This window comes from Eriocheir sinensis, chromosome 44 (assembly GCF_024679095.1).
Source record: "Eriocheir sinensis breed Jianghai 21 chromosome 44, ASM2467909v1, whole genome shotgun sequence".
Taxonomy (NCBI): domain Eukaryota; kingdom Metazoa; phylum Arthropoda; class Malacostraca; order Decapoda; family Varunidae; genus Eriocheir; species Eriocheir sinensis.
Genome location: NC_066552.1, coordinates 2,924,505 through 2,941,131, shown reverse-complemented (window position 1 = coordinate 2,941,131; position 16,627 = coordinate 2,924,505). Strand labels below are relative to the sequence as shown.

The 16,627-nt window shown below is 38.1% G+C and overlaps 1 long non-coding RNA gene across 1 annotated transcript in view; it reads right to left on the bottom strand.

Annotated features, from left to right (window-relative positions):
- Positions 1-16,627, bottom strand: part of LOC126980287 (uncharacterized) — a 143,301-nt gene that overhangs the window by 42,067 nt on the left and 84,607 nt on the right. Inside the window, exon 4 of the long non-coding RNA XR_007733045.1 lies at positions 3,802-3,898. This is a non-coding gene — a long non-coding RNA (uncharacterized LOC126980287). The remainder of the gene's footprint in view (positions 1-3,801; positions 3,899-16,627) is intronic.

The window sequence follows — 16,627 nt, the reverse complement described above, 5'->3', positions numbered from 1 at the left end:
ACTTCCATCTTCCTCCCATCGACCTCCTTTTCTTCTTTCTCTACTTTCTTTATCACCCTTTTCTTCTTTTTTAGCTTTCTTCATCTTCCTTTTCTTCTGCTCTTTTGCTTTATTTGTTTCTATTTTCTCCTTCTTCATCTCCTTCCCCTTTTCATTTTCATCTTTCTACCATCTTCTTTCTCACCTGTCTTTATCATCCTTTTCTTCTCTTTCAGCTTTCTTCATCTCCCTTTTCTTCTCCTTCTGCCTCCTTCATGTTTCTTTTCTTCAATTTTTTCCACTTCCTACTCCTTTATCTCCTTCCCTTCTTTACTTCCGTCTCCTTGCCATCTATCTACATCCAAATCTTCATCTCTTAGGACTACAATGGAAATGAAGGACCTCCCCTACTCCCTTCCTCCCCTCCTTCCCCCCTCCCCGCCCACCCCCTCGAGACAGGTAGCTAAGACCATAGGGCGCCGCTAAGGTTACATAAAAGCGCTGCCTCGCACAAAGACTCTGCCGTGAGCGGGGATCGAACCTGGGACCCTTTCATTCGCAGGGATTTTTTTTTTGTCAACTGGGTTTTGTGTTTCTTTTCCTTTTTCTTTTCTTTCTTTTATTTTCACTTTTTCCTCTTTCTCTCTTTTCTTCCTTTCTACTCTCTTCAATTATATGGAAGGAAAGGTAAATGGAATGCTTAGGTAAGGTTCTCTCTCTCTACAATGCACTCTATATCGTCCTGACAGAATGGAATTAGGAAGATAGGTAAGAGGTTGTAGGAGTAGTAGTAGGAGTAGGAGGAGGACGAGTACTAGGAGAAAGAAAAGGAGGAAGAGGAGGTAAGCATCTCTGATTGATCGTTTACCTCGAAGCGCACCTGAGAGAGAGAGAGAGAAACCAACAAACCCCACACTCTCTCTCTCTCTCTCTTATAACCTGCATGAATTACCTTGTCGCCATTTTAATTATTAACGTCTACTAATTATTCGGCGGCGCAATTTCCATTTTTCTACAACTTTTTTAACGGCGCTCACCTGTCCATATTTTTGCAGGTAATTAGGGAAAGGTTACACAAATTACCTCACATGAGTAATACGTCGGCCTCCACCACTCCGGCACGGCTAATTATCTACATTTTATGCCCTGCCTCTCTCTTTCTCTCTCAGTTTTGCTCTCTCGGTTTCGGTCTCTCTCGGTACTGTTCTCGGTTTCGGACTCGGTCGGTTTTCGTTTCGGTCTCTCCCTCTCTCTCTTTATCTATCTATCTATCTATCTATCTATCTATCTATCTCTATACATTTATCTATATCAATCATTCTAAGCTAACCTAACCTAACCTAACTGAACTTACAATACTCCCTCCTAACTTAACCTTAACCTAACTTACCTATCCCTCTCAACCTCTCTCCCTCTCTCCCTCCTAACCTAACCTAACCTAGCCTATCCCTCCTAACCTAACCTAACCTAACCTAACCTATCTCTCCTAACCTTAACCTACATATGTTTCTTCTCCCTCCCAACCTAACTTTCCCTTCTCCCTCCCAGCATAACCTAACCCAACCTTACCTCTCCTTACAAGACTTACCTGCCTCCCTCTCAACCTCTCTCTCTCCCTCCAACCTAACCTAACCTAACCTATCTTTCCTAACCTTACCTAACCTCTATCTCTTCTCCCTCCCAACCTAACCTTCCCTTCTCCCTCCCAGCATAAAATAACCTACTCCCTCTCAACCTCTCTCCTCTCTCCCTCCCAACCTAACCTAACCTAACCTATATTTCCTAACCTTACCTAACCTATATCTCTTCTCCCTCCCAACCTAACCTTCCCTTCTCCCTCCCAGCATATTCTAACCTAACCTTACCTCTCCTAACCCGGCCTACCTCCCTTCCTCTCAATCTTCCTCCCTTTCTCCCTCCAAACCTAACCTAACCTATCTCTCCTAACCTTACCTAACAACATACGTCTTCTCCCTCCTACACGAACCTTCCCTTCTCACTCCCAGCATAACCTAACCTAACCTTACCTTTCCCAACCACACCTACCTCCCTTCCTCTCAACCTTCCTCCCTTTCTCCCTCCAAACCTAACCTAACCTATCTCTCCTAACCTTACCTAACTACATACGTCTCCTCCCTCCTAAACGAGCCTTTCATTCTCCTTCCCAGCATAACCTAACCTAACCTTACCTTTCCTAACCACACCTACCTCCCTTCCTCTCAACCTTCCTCCCTCTCTCCCTCCAAACCTAACCTAACCTATCTCTCCTAACCTTACCTAACAACATACGTCTTCTCCCTCCTAAACGAATCTTCCCTTCTCACTCCCAGCATAACCTAACCTAACCTTACCTTTCCTAACCACACCTACCTCCCTTCCTCTCAATCTTCCTCCTTCCTCCTCCAAACTTGACTTATCTCTCTCCCTCTTCACCTCTCTGCCTCTCTCTCATCCCCTCCCCCGCCGTTCCTAATCCGCTTTGCCCTCGAGGAAGAGACGGAATGAGGCAAACCCTTGTCCCCAATATAAACACGAGAACCTGATGGCACCGGATGGAGAGAATCAAAAGGAGAGAAAAGAAAACAATTATAGGAGAGAGATAGAGAGAGAGAAAGAAGAGAGAGAGAGAGAGAGAGAGAGAGATGGATGAAGAGTGGTGGACAGGGAAGGGAAAGTGATGGGACTGGTGGTTATGAAGGATGGTGAATAACTTTGCTCTCTCTCTCTCTCTCTCTCTCTCTCTCTCTCTCTCTCCGCTGTCAATAAGAAAACAATAGTTCAACACGCAACGCTACTGTCGTCAGTGGCACACACACACACACACACACACACACACACAGGACACGCACATATCTCATTCATACACAAAATCCATGCCATTCATGTGCACGAGCTGTGTATATTAGAAAAGCGTACACACACACACGTATACACACACACCACTACTTCTACTACTACTACTACTACTACTACTACTATTACTACTACTACTGCTACTACTGCTACTACTACTACTACTACTACTACTACTATTGCCTAAGCCTTTTCCTACCTGTCCCTGCTAGTTAATTTCCCCGCTATTAATGTGTCACCTGTTCGCGAGACACCTGCCGATATTTAGGACAGGTGCGATCCTTTAGCAATTAAGTTCGGCTGTTGTGTTTCGACTTGTGAGTATTAATGGTGTGTTCTGTTTTGTTTTCCTTGTTGTTGTTGTTTTTTGCTTGGATTTATGCAGGGGGGACGGTTGTGTGTGTATGTGTGTGTGTTTGTTTTCTTTTTTTTTTTTCATTTTCACTGTTATTTTTATGATTATTTTTTAGTTGTCTTATCCGTGCCTGTGTTTGTGTTTGTGTTTGTGTGTGTGTGTGTGTGTGTGTGTGTGTGTGTGTGTGTGTGTGTGTGTGTGTGTGTGTGTGTGTTCTTTCTGTGTTGTTTTGTTTTGTTTTCGCAGTTTTTTTTTTTTTTTTTGGGGGGGGGGTTGTCTCATTTGTCTTTGTGTGTGTGTGTGTGTGTGTGTGTGTGTGTGTGTGTGTGTGTGTGTGTGTGTGTGTGTGTGTGTGTGTGTGTGTGTGTGTGTGTGTGTGTGTGTTGCATAACTTTCACACATATTATATTCTAAAAAAACACTTCTTCCAATTTCGATCCTTCTCCTCCTCCTCTTCCTCCTCCTTCTCCTCTTTCTCCTCATCTTCCATCACCTCTTCCATTTCAACCTCCTGCTGACCCAAATACTCCTTCTTTTTCTTCTTCTCTTCCTCCACTTTCTTCTCTGTCTCTTCCTCCTCCTCGGGCAGTTGATCAATACATAACAATACTCACCTGCCACGTGGAGAGAAGACCCAGGTTAATTGCCCGCCCACCTGAGCACGGGGACAGCTAACTTTCCTGGGACGAACAGAGGCTGGGTACGGTTATTCTGGAAGGGAGAAACGAAAAATTTCGAGGTTATAAGAGTTGAAATTTTAATGTATTTTGTATTTCTATTTCTGTGTGTAGAAGTAATAGACGTAATTGAAGGAGAACGACAAGGAGAAGGAGAAGGAGAAGGAGAAGTAGGAGAGAGAATTAAAGGAGAACGAGAAGGAGAAGGAGAAGGAGGAGAAGGAGAAGTAGGAGAGAGAATTGAAGGAGAACGAGAAGGAGAAGGAGGAGAAGGAGAAGTAGGAGAGAGAATTAAAGGAGAACGAGAAGGAGAAGGAGGAGAAGGAGAAGTAGGAGAGAGAGTTGAAGGAGAACGACAAGGAGAAGGAGAAGGAGGAGAAGGAGGAGGAGATAGAGGAGGTCAGATGGAAAGAAGATGAAGAAGAAGAAGCAGAAAAAAAAGAAGCAAAAAAAAATATGAAGATGATACGTGGAAATATGGAAAAAAATAAAAATGAAGAATGAGAAAAAACAGAATGTGAAAGAAGAAGAAGGAGTCTCTCTCTATTTATCTATCTATGTATCTATCTTTGCCTGTCTATTTTTAGCAATGTGATATGATTAAAATACACATTGCCTGCGAGTTCTATTTCGTTCGCAAGAGTTTGATTACATTTCTTGATATCAAAATGAGCGCCTTGCTATTTTCGCTTCTTTGATGATATTTTTGCTTTGGGTATTTTCTTCCTCTACTTCTTTTTCTTCCTCCTCCTTCCCTTCTCCTTCTTATTCTTCCTCCCCCTTCTCTTCGTCTTCCCCCTCCTCCTCCTCTTCGTCTTCCTCCTCCTCCTCCTCTTAACTCTGTCTACATTCTTACCTTGACAAATTATAAGCAAGAAAACAAATTTATCCAACAAAAAGAAATCCTGTGAAAGAAAACGGATTATCAACTTTTCTTTCATCTCTCCCTCTCCATCCTTCCTTCAACCTACTCAAGGGAGGCGATGTAACACAGACACTGACAGGAGCAACTTTTCAGACCGAGTCATCCGGCACTGGAACAACCTCCCCGTAGAAGTGGTCAGTGCGGGAAACCATCAACTCCTTCAAGAATGGCACAGACCGTTACTTTGATGCAATGGTAGACTGAACGTACGTACCGAGGTGTTTTGACTGTTACTATTACTACTACTACTACTACTACCACCACCACCACCACCACAGACATCAGCAAACCGCTCTTCCCCTCCCGTATAATGGCGCAATAAGGGCATTCGCGTCGTCATTTAGCGCGTTGTGATTGACGGTTGGGCACTAACATTATTGGTCCGCCGCCATTATGCCATGACACTAATGGAGAGGAGCGACGCACACACACGTACGCACACACACGCACACGAGCACACATACATATACGCACACACTCATACTTGCATAATATCACACATGTACACTCACATAAGCATTGACACACATATATAAGGTAAGATACACACATTTTTATACATACACACATACATACATACATACATACATACATACATATACATACAAACTCACACATTCTAGATACTCACACACATACACACTTACATAAACATACGTACACAAACACACATACATACACAGATACAACATTCATATACAAACAAACATACATACATACACACACATATGCACACATAAAAAAATACACACATAGAATTTTACATAGATTCAAAGTGTTAGAGTAAAGGGAAAGAAACACACACACACACACACACACACACACACACACACACACACACACACACACACACACACACACACACATACACACATAACTCCATTCAGCCTTCGACATAAAAAAAAATATATATAAATGAAGTCATATTTTTTTTTATACTTCCATGTTTGTTGTTAAATAGAAACTCGACGACCATATAAAAACAGAAATAGAAAAAAATAGAAAGATAAGTATTGGAAGTTGGCCGACAGCTGTACTTTCTCTACTCTCTAATTTAGTTATCCGAAAAAATATGTAAAAATGTTAAAATGCCAAATAAATATATATAATCCAGTAGACTCGATTTCGATATTACGAGAGAAGTAATTAGAGGCATTTTATACGTATTTCTGCTTTTGAAATTATGTTTACCACCAGTAAGAGAGAAAATATTTTGTGTCCGTGAGCTTTTTTTCCGAATTACAGCACGGGGAAAAATAATTCGTATTTGATTTTTGTACTTAGCGATGGAATATTGTATTTCGTTAGTGTTGATAAATAAATACATTGAGCATAGCTTTTTCAGTATTCAAAACAGTCTCATGTGTTCAATAGGAAACATTCTGATAAAAATACGAAAAAAATTGTTAATGATTTTTGTGGTTAGCATTAAAATGTTGTATTTCGTTAACGTTTTGATAAATAATTACATTACACGTAGCTTTTTTGTGTGGGTGTTTTTTAAACATTTTCAAATCTTCAATTGGAAAACTTTTCTGATAAAAACACACGGGGAAAATAATTCGTAAATGATTTTTCTAGTTAGATTTAAAAGGTTGTATTTAGTTTTGATAAATAAATACATCGACTTTTCTCAATAATTTAAAACACCTTCATGTATTCACTTAAGAGACCATTTTCTATTAAAAACCCGAAAAAAATTGTTAATGATTTTTCTAGTTAGCGTTAACAGGTTGTATTTCCTTTCGAAAAAAAAAATTAACACATTTTTTATTCTATATTTAAAACAGTTTCATGTATTCAATAGAAAACCTGATAAAATTACGGTTAAAAATAATATGTAAACGATTTTTCTAGTTAGCGCTAAAAGGTTGTATTTCGTTTTGATAAATAAATACATTAACAATTTTTTCATATATTTAAAAGTCTCATGTATTCAATAGGGAACCTTCTGATAAAAATACGGTGAAAAATAATATATAAATGATTTTTCTAGTTAGCGCTAAAAGGCTGTATTTCCTTTTCATACATAAATACATGATCATATTTTTTTCTATATTTAAAACAGTTCAATAGGGAGCCTTCTGATAAAAATACGGACAAAAATAATATGTAAACGATTTTCCTAGTTAGTGTTAAAAGTTTGTATTTCGTTTTGATAAATAAATACATTAACGTGACTTTCTTTTCTACATTTAAAACAGTTTCACGTATTCAACAGGAAACCTTCTGCTGATCAAAACCCGGAAAATAAATTGTTAGTGATTTTTCTAGTTAGAACTAAAATGTTCGTTAAATAAATACATTGACATAACCTTTGCTATATCTATAACAGCTTAATGTATATATCAAATAGGAAACCTTCTTCTGATAAACGCAAATTGAGGGTGTGGTTATTTCTGCAATCTTTTTTTTTTTATAACATAGGGCACGGCTCAAGGGCAACAAATAGAGTGTAGACAAAAGAGCCCGCTACTCACCGCTCCCACAACAGACAAAAGTAAAGAGTGGCCAAAAGAGAGGTCAGTCCCAGGTGGAGAGGTGTCTTGATATATCTAGTTTAAAATTTAAAAAATGTATCCTTACTGAGTTTATAATGAAAAATATTATAATTCTTACTGAGCTTGAAATGGAAAATAAAAGAAAAAATATTACTGAGTTTAAAATGAAGAATATTAATACCATTCCTACTCACTCTGTTTAAAATGAAAAATAATATGAATTCTTACTGAACTAAAATATATATATATATACAAATATATATATATATAAAGATAGATAAATATAAAAATATATATATATAAATAGATATATATATATATATATATATATATATATATATATATATATATATATATATATATATATATATATATATATATATATATATATATATATATATATATATATATATATATATATATATATATATATATATATATATATATATATATATATATATATATATATATATATATATATATAAATTCTTACTGAGCTGAAAATGAAAAATAATATGAATTCTCACTGAACTTAAAATTAAAAATATTACAAATTGTCACTCAGTTTAAAATTAAAAATAACAAAAATATTCTTATTGAGTTTAAAACGAAAAATATATATAAATTCTTACTGAGCTTCAAGTAAAAATAATAATAAAAAAAAACATTCCTACTAAATTTGCAACTATACCCATTAAAGCATTCCTTCCTTCATAATAATAAATAATAAATAAAAACCTTCCAACTGAGTTTAAAATGAAAAAATAAATATAAATTCTTACTGAGCTTAAAATGAAAAATGAAAAAAATAAAACGCTCTTCCGGAGTTTCCATCTAGACACATTAATTAAACTATTAATTTCTCATATCCAAGCTTCAGACATTTAAGTGGACGGCTCGTGCTGCTGCTGCTGCTGCCAATGGACTTAAAATGTGAAAATTAATTATGAGCCTTTTCATTTGCATAATAGTTTTGTTAATAGTTGCGAACATTAACGCGGCGTCTTTTCATTTATTTAACAGGTTCAGATATTTAATTAAGTGCAGTCTATGGTAAAATACTATACTAGTCTGTTGACGGAGCCTGTTCATCTGGCGCCTAGGCAGCGTTTGTTCCGGCTCCTGTGATTGGCTGCACCCCTCCCTCACTCACATGTCCGCCGTGACGCTACACACTTGTATTTTCTTCGTCATGGTTCGTCTCTTATTCACGACAGACCACTTTAGTTGGTACCGTTGGACTCAGCAGTAATTGTGCAACTCAGTTATATTTATCTAAACTCGATAAAATAAAACATAAAGGAAATGCGATGAGTTGAGGTCACAAGACAGCTCCGAAATGTTTATAACACGGTTTACTTATCATCGCTTTTCTCAGCAGTCTTTGAACCAGGGTTGAAATAAATAATTTCATCTCATAGAGCAAAGTCTCCTGAACGCTATGCTGCGATAGGAGCATAACACAGAAAGGTTTCTAGGGATGTGTACAGCGACCCTTTTGAATGTTGATGAATACACTAGTCTGACCTCTCCTTTTTGTCTCTCTACCTTTTAAACAGCAATATATCTACCTGGACACAAGGGATTACATATATTTACATTCATTTATCTAGTTTGTTGTGAAGTAACTGTATCCCCTTTTGAATGTGCATAAATACATTAGTCTGAACTATTTTTTCTTCTCTCTGTTTCACCAACCAATATATCTCCCTGGACACAAGCGATTCCATATATTTATAATTTGCCGTAAAAAAAATATTCCCAGTTTGAATGTTGCCATATGCCCTAGTCTTACCTCCTCTTTTCTCTCTTTTACATTATAATATAAATCTCTGGACGCAGCTTACAGTAAATCCTTAATAATGATCAATATACTTAGAGTCGTATTCTAAAACATTCCGGCGGCCAAGCTCACACATTTGACAAGGCTTTCGTAGGAGTTTGGGGCATTTCCATGGGATGCAAATCATATTCTGAGAAGTTTAAATAAATAATACATATCCATTTTAAGGCTTTCGGCTTCTTCTGGAAAAATTCTTAACAGGAAGCTCAACGGACAATCAAAATTCTTGTGTACTGTAAAATAAGTATGTATTTGACCCCTCTTTCGGCCACCTCTTTGGATTCTTTTTAGGAGCAGCGAGTAGCGGGCTTTTTTTTATTATTGTTTCCTTTTTTTGTGCCCTTGAGCTGTCTCTTTTGTTGCAATATACAAAAAAGTATTCCACGTGTAGTTATCATTGTTATTCTTTTTGCTTGTTTGTACCTCTGGGTCTAGTTATTCTTTTTAGTTTGCTTGTGTTCTTTGGGTTAACTAGACGAAGGTTCTTGGGGTCGTATTATAAAACAGTTCGCCGCCAAAGAACACATATTTGACAAGGCTTTCGTAGGCGTTGTGGGCATTTCCAGGAGTAGTTTTATGACCCTGGTGGTAGTTTGACCCTTCTTCTGTACCATGAACCTAAGGAAACACTCATTAGAGCTCGACTGACCTCCTCTTTACACGTATTTGACAAGGCTTTCATAGGAGTTGTGGGCATTTCCAGGAGTAGTTTTATGACCTTGGTGTTAGTTTGACCCTTCTTCTGTACCGTGAACCTAAGGAAACACTCATTAGAACTCGACTGACCCCCTCTTTACACGTATTTGACAAGGCTTTCGTAGGAGTTGTGGGCATTTCCAGGGGTGGTTTTATGACCCTGGTGTTAGTTTGACCCTTCCTCTGTACCGTGAACCTAAGGAAACACTCATTAGAACTCGACTGACCCACTCTTTATACATATTTGACAAGGCTTTCGTAGGCGTTGTGGGCATTTCCAAGGGTAGTTTTATGACCCTGGTGTTAGTTTGACCCTTCTTCTGTACCATGAACCTAAGGAAACACTCATTAGAACTCGACTGACCCACTCTTTAACCTTTAGAAATTGTTAATGTGAGAAGCGATAGTGCCTTGGTGAAAAAATATATACAAATGAAGTCATATTTTTCTTTTTTTTAATTATAGCGGGCTCTTTTTTATTAGCGGGCTTTTTTTATTATTGTTTCCTTTTTTTGGACCCTTGAGCTGTCTCCTTTGTTGTAAAAAAAAAATGCTTGTTGTGAAATAGAGCTCGACGACCACATGAAACAGTAAGAGAAAACAATATGAAGATAAGCAAAAAAAAAAAAAAAACTAATATCATATCGACACTCAGTCCATATTTAATGACGAGACAGATATTAAAAAGTTCCAAGAGCACTCCAGTATACATTATTATTATTATTATTGTTATTATTATTATTATTATTATTATTATTATTATTATGGAAATCTCTCTCTCTCTTTTTTCTTTCCTTCTATCTTTATCTTTTTTTTTACTTTCGAATAAAGACAAACATTATTCTTTTATCTTTTCTTCTCTTTTCTTTTCCTTTCTCCTTTTTTTTCTATTATTCATTCTTCCTTCCTTCGATTTATGTCTCTTTTTCCTTTTTTTCATTTTCCCCCTTTTTTCATTTTCATTTTCTTTTCTCTTTTTCTCTTTCTCTTTGCCTCATTCTCTTCCTCTGCTCTCTCTCTCTCTCTCTCTCTCTGATTTATTCCTTCTATGCGTTATTCCTCTCCTCGATCACTCACATAATCATTTTTCTCTCCTCCTCCTCCTCCTCCTTTCATCCCTTCCCATCATCAATCTATTTCCCTCTTATCATCTTTCATCTTACCGGCCGATTATTCCTTTTTTCCCCTCTTCCTATCGTTCACTCCTTCAACTGTTTCTCCTTCCTCAGTTTTATTCTCTTCTTCTTCTTCTCTTCTCTTCTCTTTCTCTGTCCCTCTCACTCTCATTTACCTTTCCTTTCCTTTCCTTTCCTTTGCTATCCCTTCCTTTCCTTACTTTACTTTTCTTTCCTTTACTTTCCCTTCCTTTCCTTTTCTTTCCTTCCTTTCATTTCCTTTACTTTAATTTCCTTTACTTTAATTTACCTTCCTTTCTTTACCTTACTTTCTCTCTCTCTCTCTCTCTCTCTCTCTCTCTCTCTCTCTCTCTCTCTCTCTCTCTCTCTCTCTCTCACACACCTTTCACTCACCTTTGCAAGTTCACTTTCCCTTTTAGCTAATTAGGCCACAGCGACTTTTAATCTTCCTAATTATTCAAAAAAGTGCAAAAGGTTACTCGTTTTCAATTTCTCTCTCTCTCTCTCTCTCTCTCTCTCTCTCTCTCTCTCTCTCTCTCTCTCTCTCTCTCTCTCTCTCTCTCTCTCTCTCTCTCATGTTTTTTTTTCCTATTTTTACCTCGTTCGCATTCTTATTTTATTTTATTTCTTTCTCCTTTCCTCCCTTTTACTCACCCTCTTTCCATCTCCTTCCTCTGTTCCCTCTTCTTTTTTCATTTAATTATTTTCTCCTTTATTTACTTTATTCTTATCCTCTCCATCTCTATCTCGATTTACATTTCTCTCTCTCTCTCTCTCTCTCTCTCTCTCTCTCTCTCTCTCTCTCTCTCCCACTAATCAATCAATCATTCAGCTTCAGTTTCAGGAAAGGCAAATTTTAGGAACGTATTCGAAATTATTAATAAAGAGGAAGAAGTAAAGGGAATAATAAAAAAAGAATAATGAAGAATAACGGGCGATAATAATAAGAGAATGCATGAAGAAGGAAGAGTAAGGAAGATAAACAAGGAAATAAAGAAAAAGATGAAAATGGGGAGAAGTGTAAAGAAAGATAAAGCAAAAAACAGAATTAACAAAAGGTGAGGAACAAGATAAAGAAAAGGAGAAAGAAAGAGTAAAGAAAACCCGAAAGAATAAACCAGAACAAGGAAGCGAAGATAAACAGGAGAATAAAAGGAGAGAGATAAAAAACGAAGACCGGAATGGCAAAGGGAATGAAGGGGGGAAGAGGAGGAGGAGGAGAAACGAAGAAAGGAAGAGAAGGAAAAATAGTAAAAAAGGAAAGAAGGGAGGAAGAGAAAAGGAGGAGAAAGAGAGAAAGAAAGAGAAGGAAAAACAGTAAAAAAAGGAATGAAGGGAGGAAGAGAAGGAGGAGGAGAAAGAGAGAAAGAAAGAGAAGGAAAAACAGTAAAAAAAGGAATGAAGGGAGGAAGAGAAGGAGGAGGAGAAAGAGAGAAAGGAAGAGAAGAAAAGACTAAAAAGGAATGAAGGAAGGAAGAGAAGGAAGAGGAGGAAGAGAAAGGAAGATAAGGAAGGACAGTAAAAAAGGAATGAAGGAAAAAAGAGGAGGAGGAGAAAGAGAGAAAGGAAGAGAAGGAAAGACAGAAAAGGAAGGAATGAAAGGAGAAAGAGAAGAAGGAGAAAGAGAGAAAAAGCAAGAGAGAAAGGAAAGAAAGGAAAAACAGTAAAAAGGTGTATCAAAATAGAAAAAGAGGAAGGTGAGAAATGGAATGTTATTTTGATAATCGAGAAAAAGGTGAAAGAAAATATAATGTGTAAACAGAGGTATATCGAAGTGGTGAGAAAGAGAGGAAAAAGAGAAAGAGATAGATAGACAAATATAGATAGATAGATATAGATATAGATATAGATAGATAAACAGATATGAAGTGAGGAAAGAAAAAGAGAAAGAAAAAAGGATAGAGAGAGAAACAGAATACTAAAGAGAAAAAGATAAAGAAAGGTAAAGAAAGGGGAGAAAAAGAGGGTAAAACTTGAAGGTGATAGATATATAGACAAATAGATAAATAAACAGATAAGAATTGAGGAATGAAAAAAGAAACAGAGAAAGGATAGAGAAAGAAACAGAATACTAAAGAGAAAAATATAAAGAAAGGTAAAGAAAGAGGAGAAAAAGAGGGTAAAACTTGAAGGTGAAAAATAATTGAAAAAAAAAGAGAAAAAAAAACACAGAGAGAGGAAGAGAGAGCGAGAAACGGAATAACCCAAACACGTAGAAACAAAATAAAAACGAGAATGAAAACAACAAAATCCCCAACAATGTTAAAATGAAACTCTTCGGACAAACGTGACAGCATTTCAGATAAGGAGGAGGAGGAGGAAAAAGAAGAAGAAGAAGAAGAAGAAGAAGAAGAAGAAGAAGAAGAGAAGCAGTCAGGGAAGAAAAGAGGAGGAGGAAAAGAGGAGGAAAGAGTACAAAAAGCAGAGAAAACGATAATAAAGAGAGAGAGAGAGAGAGAGAGAGAGAGAGAGAGAGAGAGAGAGAGAGAGAGAGAGAGAGAGAGAGAGAGAGAGAGAGAGAGAACCTTACCTAAGCATTCCATTTACCTTTCCTTCCATATAATTGATGAGAGTAGAAAGGAAGAAAAGAGAGAAAGAGGAAAAAGTGAAAATAAAAGAAAGAAAAGAAAAAGGAAAAGAAACACAGTGGTTGGAGCTGTCAAAAATGAGATGCAGGTGGAGGAGGAGGAGGAGGAGGAGGAGAAGCTGAATAAACAGGCGAACAAGGAGGAGGAAGACGAGTTACACGAAGGAGGAAGAGGAATACATAGGAATACATAGGAAGAACAGACACCAGAAGACCTATCGGTTTATGGCGAGGGTGTCTGTTTACTACCGCTACTACTAGTAATCTACGTGTGGTAGGACAGGACAGAATAGATGAAGGCTCCTCCCCACCCACCTCTCCCTCCGGCAACGTGCCGGCAGGAAATAGTTAGAAGAGAACACCATGTACCTTTAAGGAAGAAAGGGACATGGAAATTTTACAGTAAAGAGAGAAATAAGAGGAAATTACTACCCTTAACTTACACTACTGGTAACCTATGCTGTGGGGGAAAATGACTTCATTACATAAGAACATAAGAACACAGAAACACAGGGAGACTGGAAGAGGACGAGTGGCCTACACAGGGCAGCCTCAGGATCCCCCCTAATACTCACGATGGGTGAGGTGTAGTTTCAGGGGCACAGGTGGAGGCTTGATCCTCGTTTTACCGGCGGTACTAGGCACGGCACCAGTAACCTGTCACCTTACTGCACCCACACCTCACTCCACCTGTCATGCGGACATTAACTGTTGCTTTACTCTATTGTTAACTTACGCTACTTGCAATCTAGGTTGTGGGGGAGAATAATATGAATTTAGGTTGACGTCTTGCTGCAATCTGTCTGAAAACATGCGAAGAAGGGTCAGTATAATCTTCTATCCCTGAAGTACTTATCCAATGAAGATTTGAAGCTATTGATACTCTGCGCGCTAACTACTGACGGTGGGAGTCTATTCCAGTGATCGACGACTCTATTATTGAAAGAACTTCTGCGCACCAATGTGTTACATCGGTTTCCCTTTAACTTCATACCGTTGCTGCGTGTTATTGTGTTGGTGTCTCTCTGAAATAGACTATCTGGTTTAATGTTGTCGAGTCCATTAAGGATTTTGAACACTTCAATTAAGTCCCCTCTTTTCTTTCGCTTTTTTTAAGGGAAAACATATCTAGACGCTTTAAATGCTCGTCATATGGCAAGTTTCGGAGCGCTGGAATTTGTTTGGTTGCTCGTCGCTGTATCCTTTCTAGCAAAACTTGATCTTTGATATAGTTCGGTGACCAGAACTGAACGGCGTATTCTAGGTGTGGTCTTACAAATGCTAAATATAATCTCTTCATAAGTTCGGGTGATTTATAATCAAAGTTTCTTGAGATTGATCCTAACATCATATTGGCTTTTTTACTCGCTGCAGAACATTGATCACTCATTTTAAGCGTGTTACTGAGGAGGAGGAGGAGGAAGAGGAAGAGGAGGAGGAAGAGGAGGAGAGGAGGAGGAGAAGCTGAATAAACAGGCGAACAAGGAGGAGGAAAACGAGTTACACGAAGGAGGAAGAGGAGGAGGAGGAGAAGGAGGAGGAGGAGGAGGAGGAAGAGGAGGAGGAGGAGAGGAGGAGGAGAAGCTGAATAAACAGGCGAACTAGGAGGAGGAAGACGAGGTACACGAAGGAGGAAGAGGAGGAGGAGAAGGAGGAGAAGAAGGAGGAGGAGGAGGAGGAGGAGGAGGAGGAGGAGGAGGAGGAGGAGGAGGAACAAGTATTAAGAGACAACCGACAGGAGGCTTCTGAACTAAAGCAGAACTCTCCTTTCCCTGTCAAGTGATGCGAGGAAACTACACGCCTCCTCCTCCTCCTCCTCCTCCTCCTCCTCCGCCTCCTCCTCCTCCTCCTCTTTCACCTTCTCTTCCTTCTTTTGCTTTTTCTTGTTCGTTATTTCATCTTGCTCCATCCCTTTTTTTTTTTACTGTCCTCTTTAACTTCTTCCTCTTTCTTATTTTCTTCTTTTCCTCCTCCTCCTCCTCCTCTGTTACTTTCCTTCTTTGTTTTTTTCTTGCTCGTTATTTCATCTTACTCTGTCTCTTTTTTTTATTTGTCCTCTTTAACTTCTTCCTCTTACTTATCTTCTTCGTGTTCCTCCTCATACTCCTCCTCCTCCTCTTCCTCCTCCTCTTGGTTTATGTGTGACTTTCCTTCGTTTTCTCTTCCTCTTTCTTTAGTTTATCCTTCTATATCTTCTCCTTTTTATTCGTTTTCTCTTCTTCCTCTTCCTTGTCTTCTTCCTGTTATTCGTCTTCTCCTCATCCTCTTCCTCTTCCTCATCCATCGAGAAGACACACTCACACTCACTCACACACACACACACACACACACACACACACACACACACACACACACACACACACACACACACACACACCTATATATAACTTACATTTTCTGCCTTACTGTCCCCATACATCCCAAGGGAGCAATATATAAAGGAGGAGGAGGAGGAGGTGGAGGAGGAGGAAGACAAGTGTAAGTAGGTGATTTATCAATGCAACAAGACAAGCGTGAGTCAGGTGTGTGTTATCTCTCTCTCTCTCTCTCTCTCTCTCTCTCTCTCTCTCGTATAATATCCTCTCCTCTTCCTCACATCCGAATATTACTAGTTTCCATCCACTTTCCTCCTTCTCCTCCTCCTCCTCCTCCTCCTCCTCCTCCTCCTCCCCCTCCTCCTCCTGTGCACTTTGGAAGCTTCTCTAAATTGTGGTGGAGAGGCTGAATATCGATATATGTAATTAACACCACCTACACCACCACTATCACCACCACCACCAATACCACCACTGAATTACCACGATCGTAACTACTATTACTACTGAAACTACCACTACTGCTACTACCACTCCTACTACTACTACTACTAATAATAATAATAATAATAATAATAATAATAATAATAATAATAATAATAATAATAATAATAATAATAATAATAATAATAATAATAATAATAATAATAATAATAATAATAATAATAATAATAATAATAATAATAATAATAATAAGAAGAAGAAGAAGAAGAAGAAGAAGAAGAAGAAGAAGAAGAAGAAGAAGAAGAAGAAGAAGAAG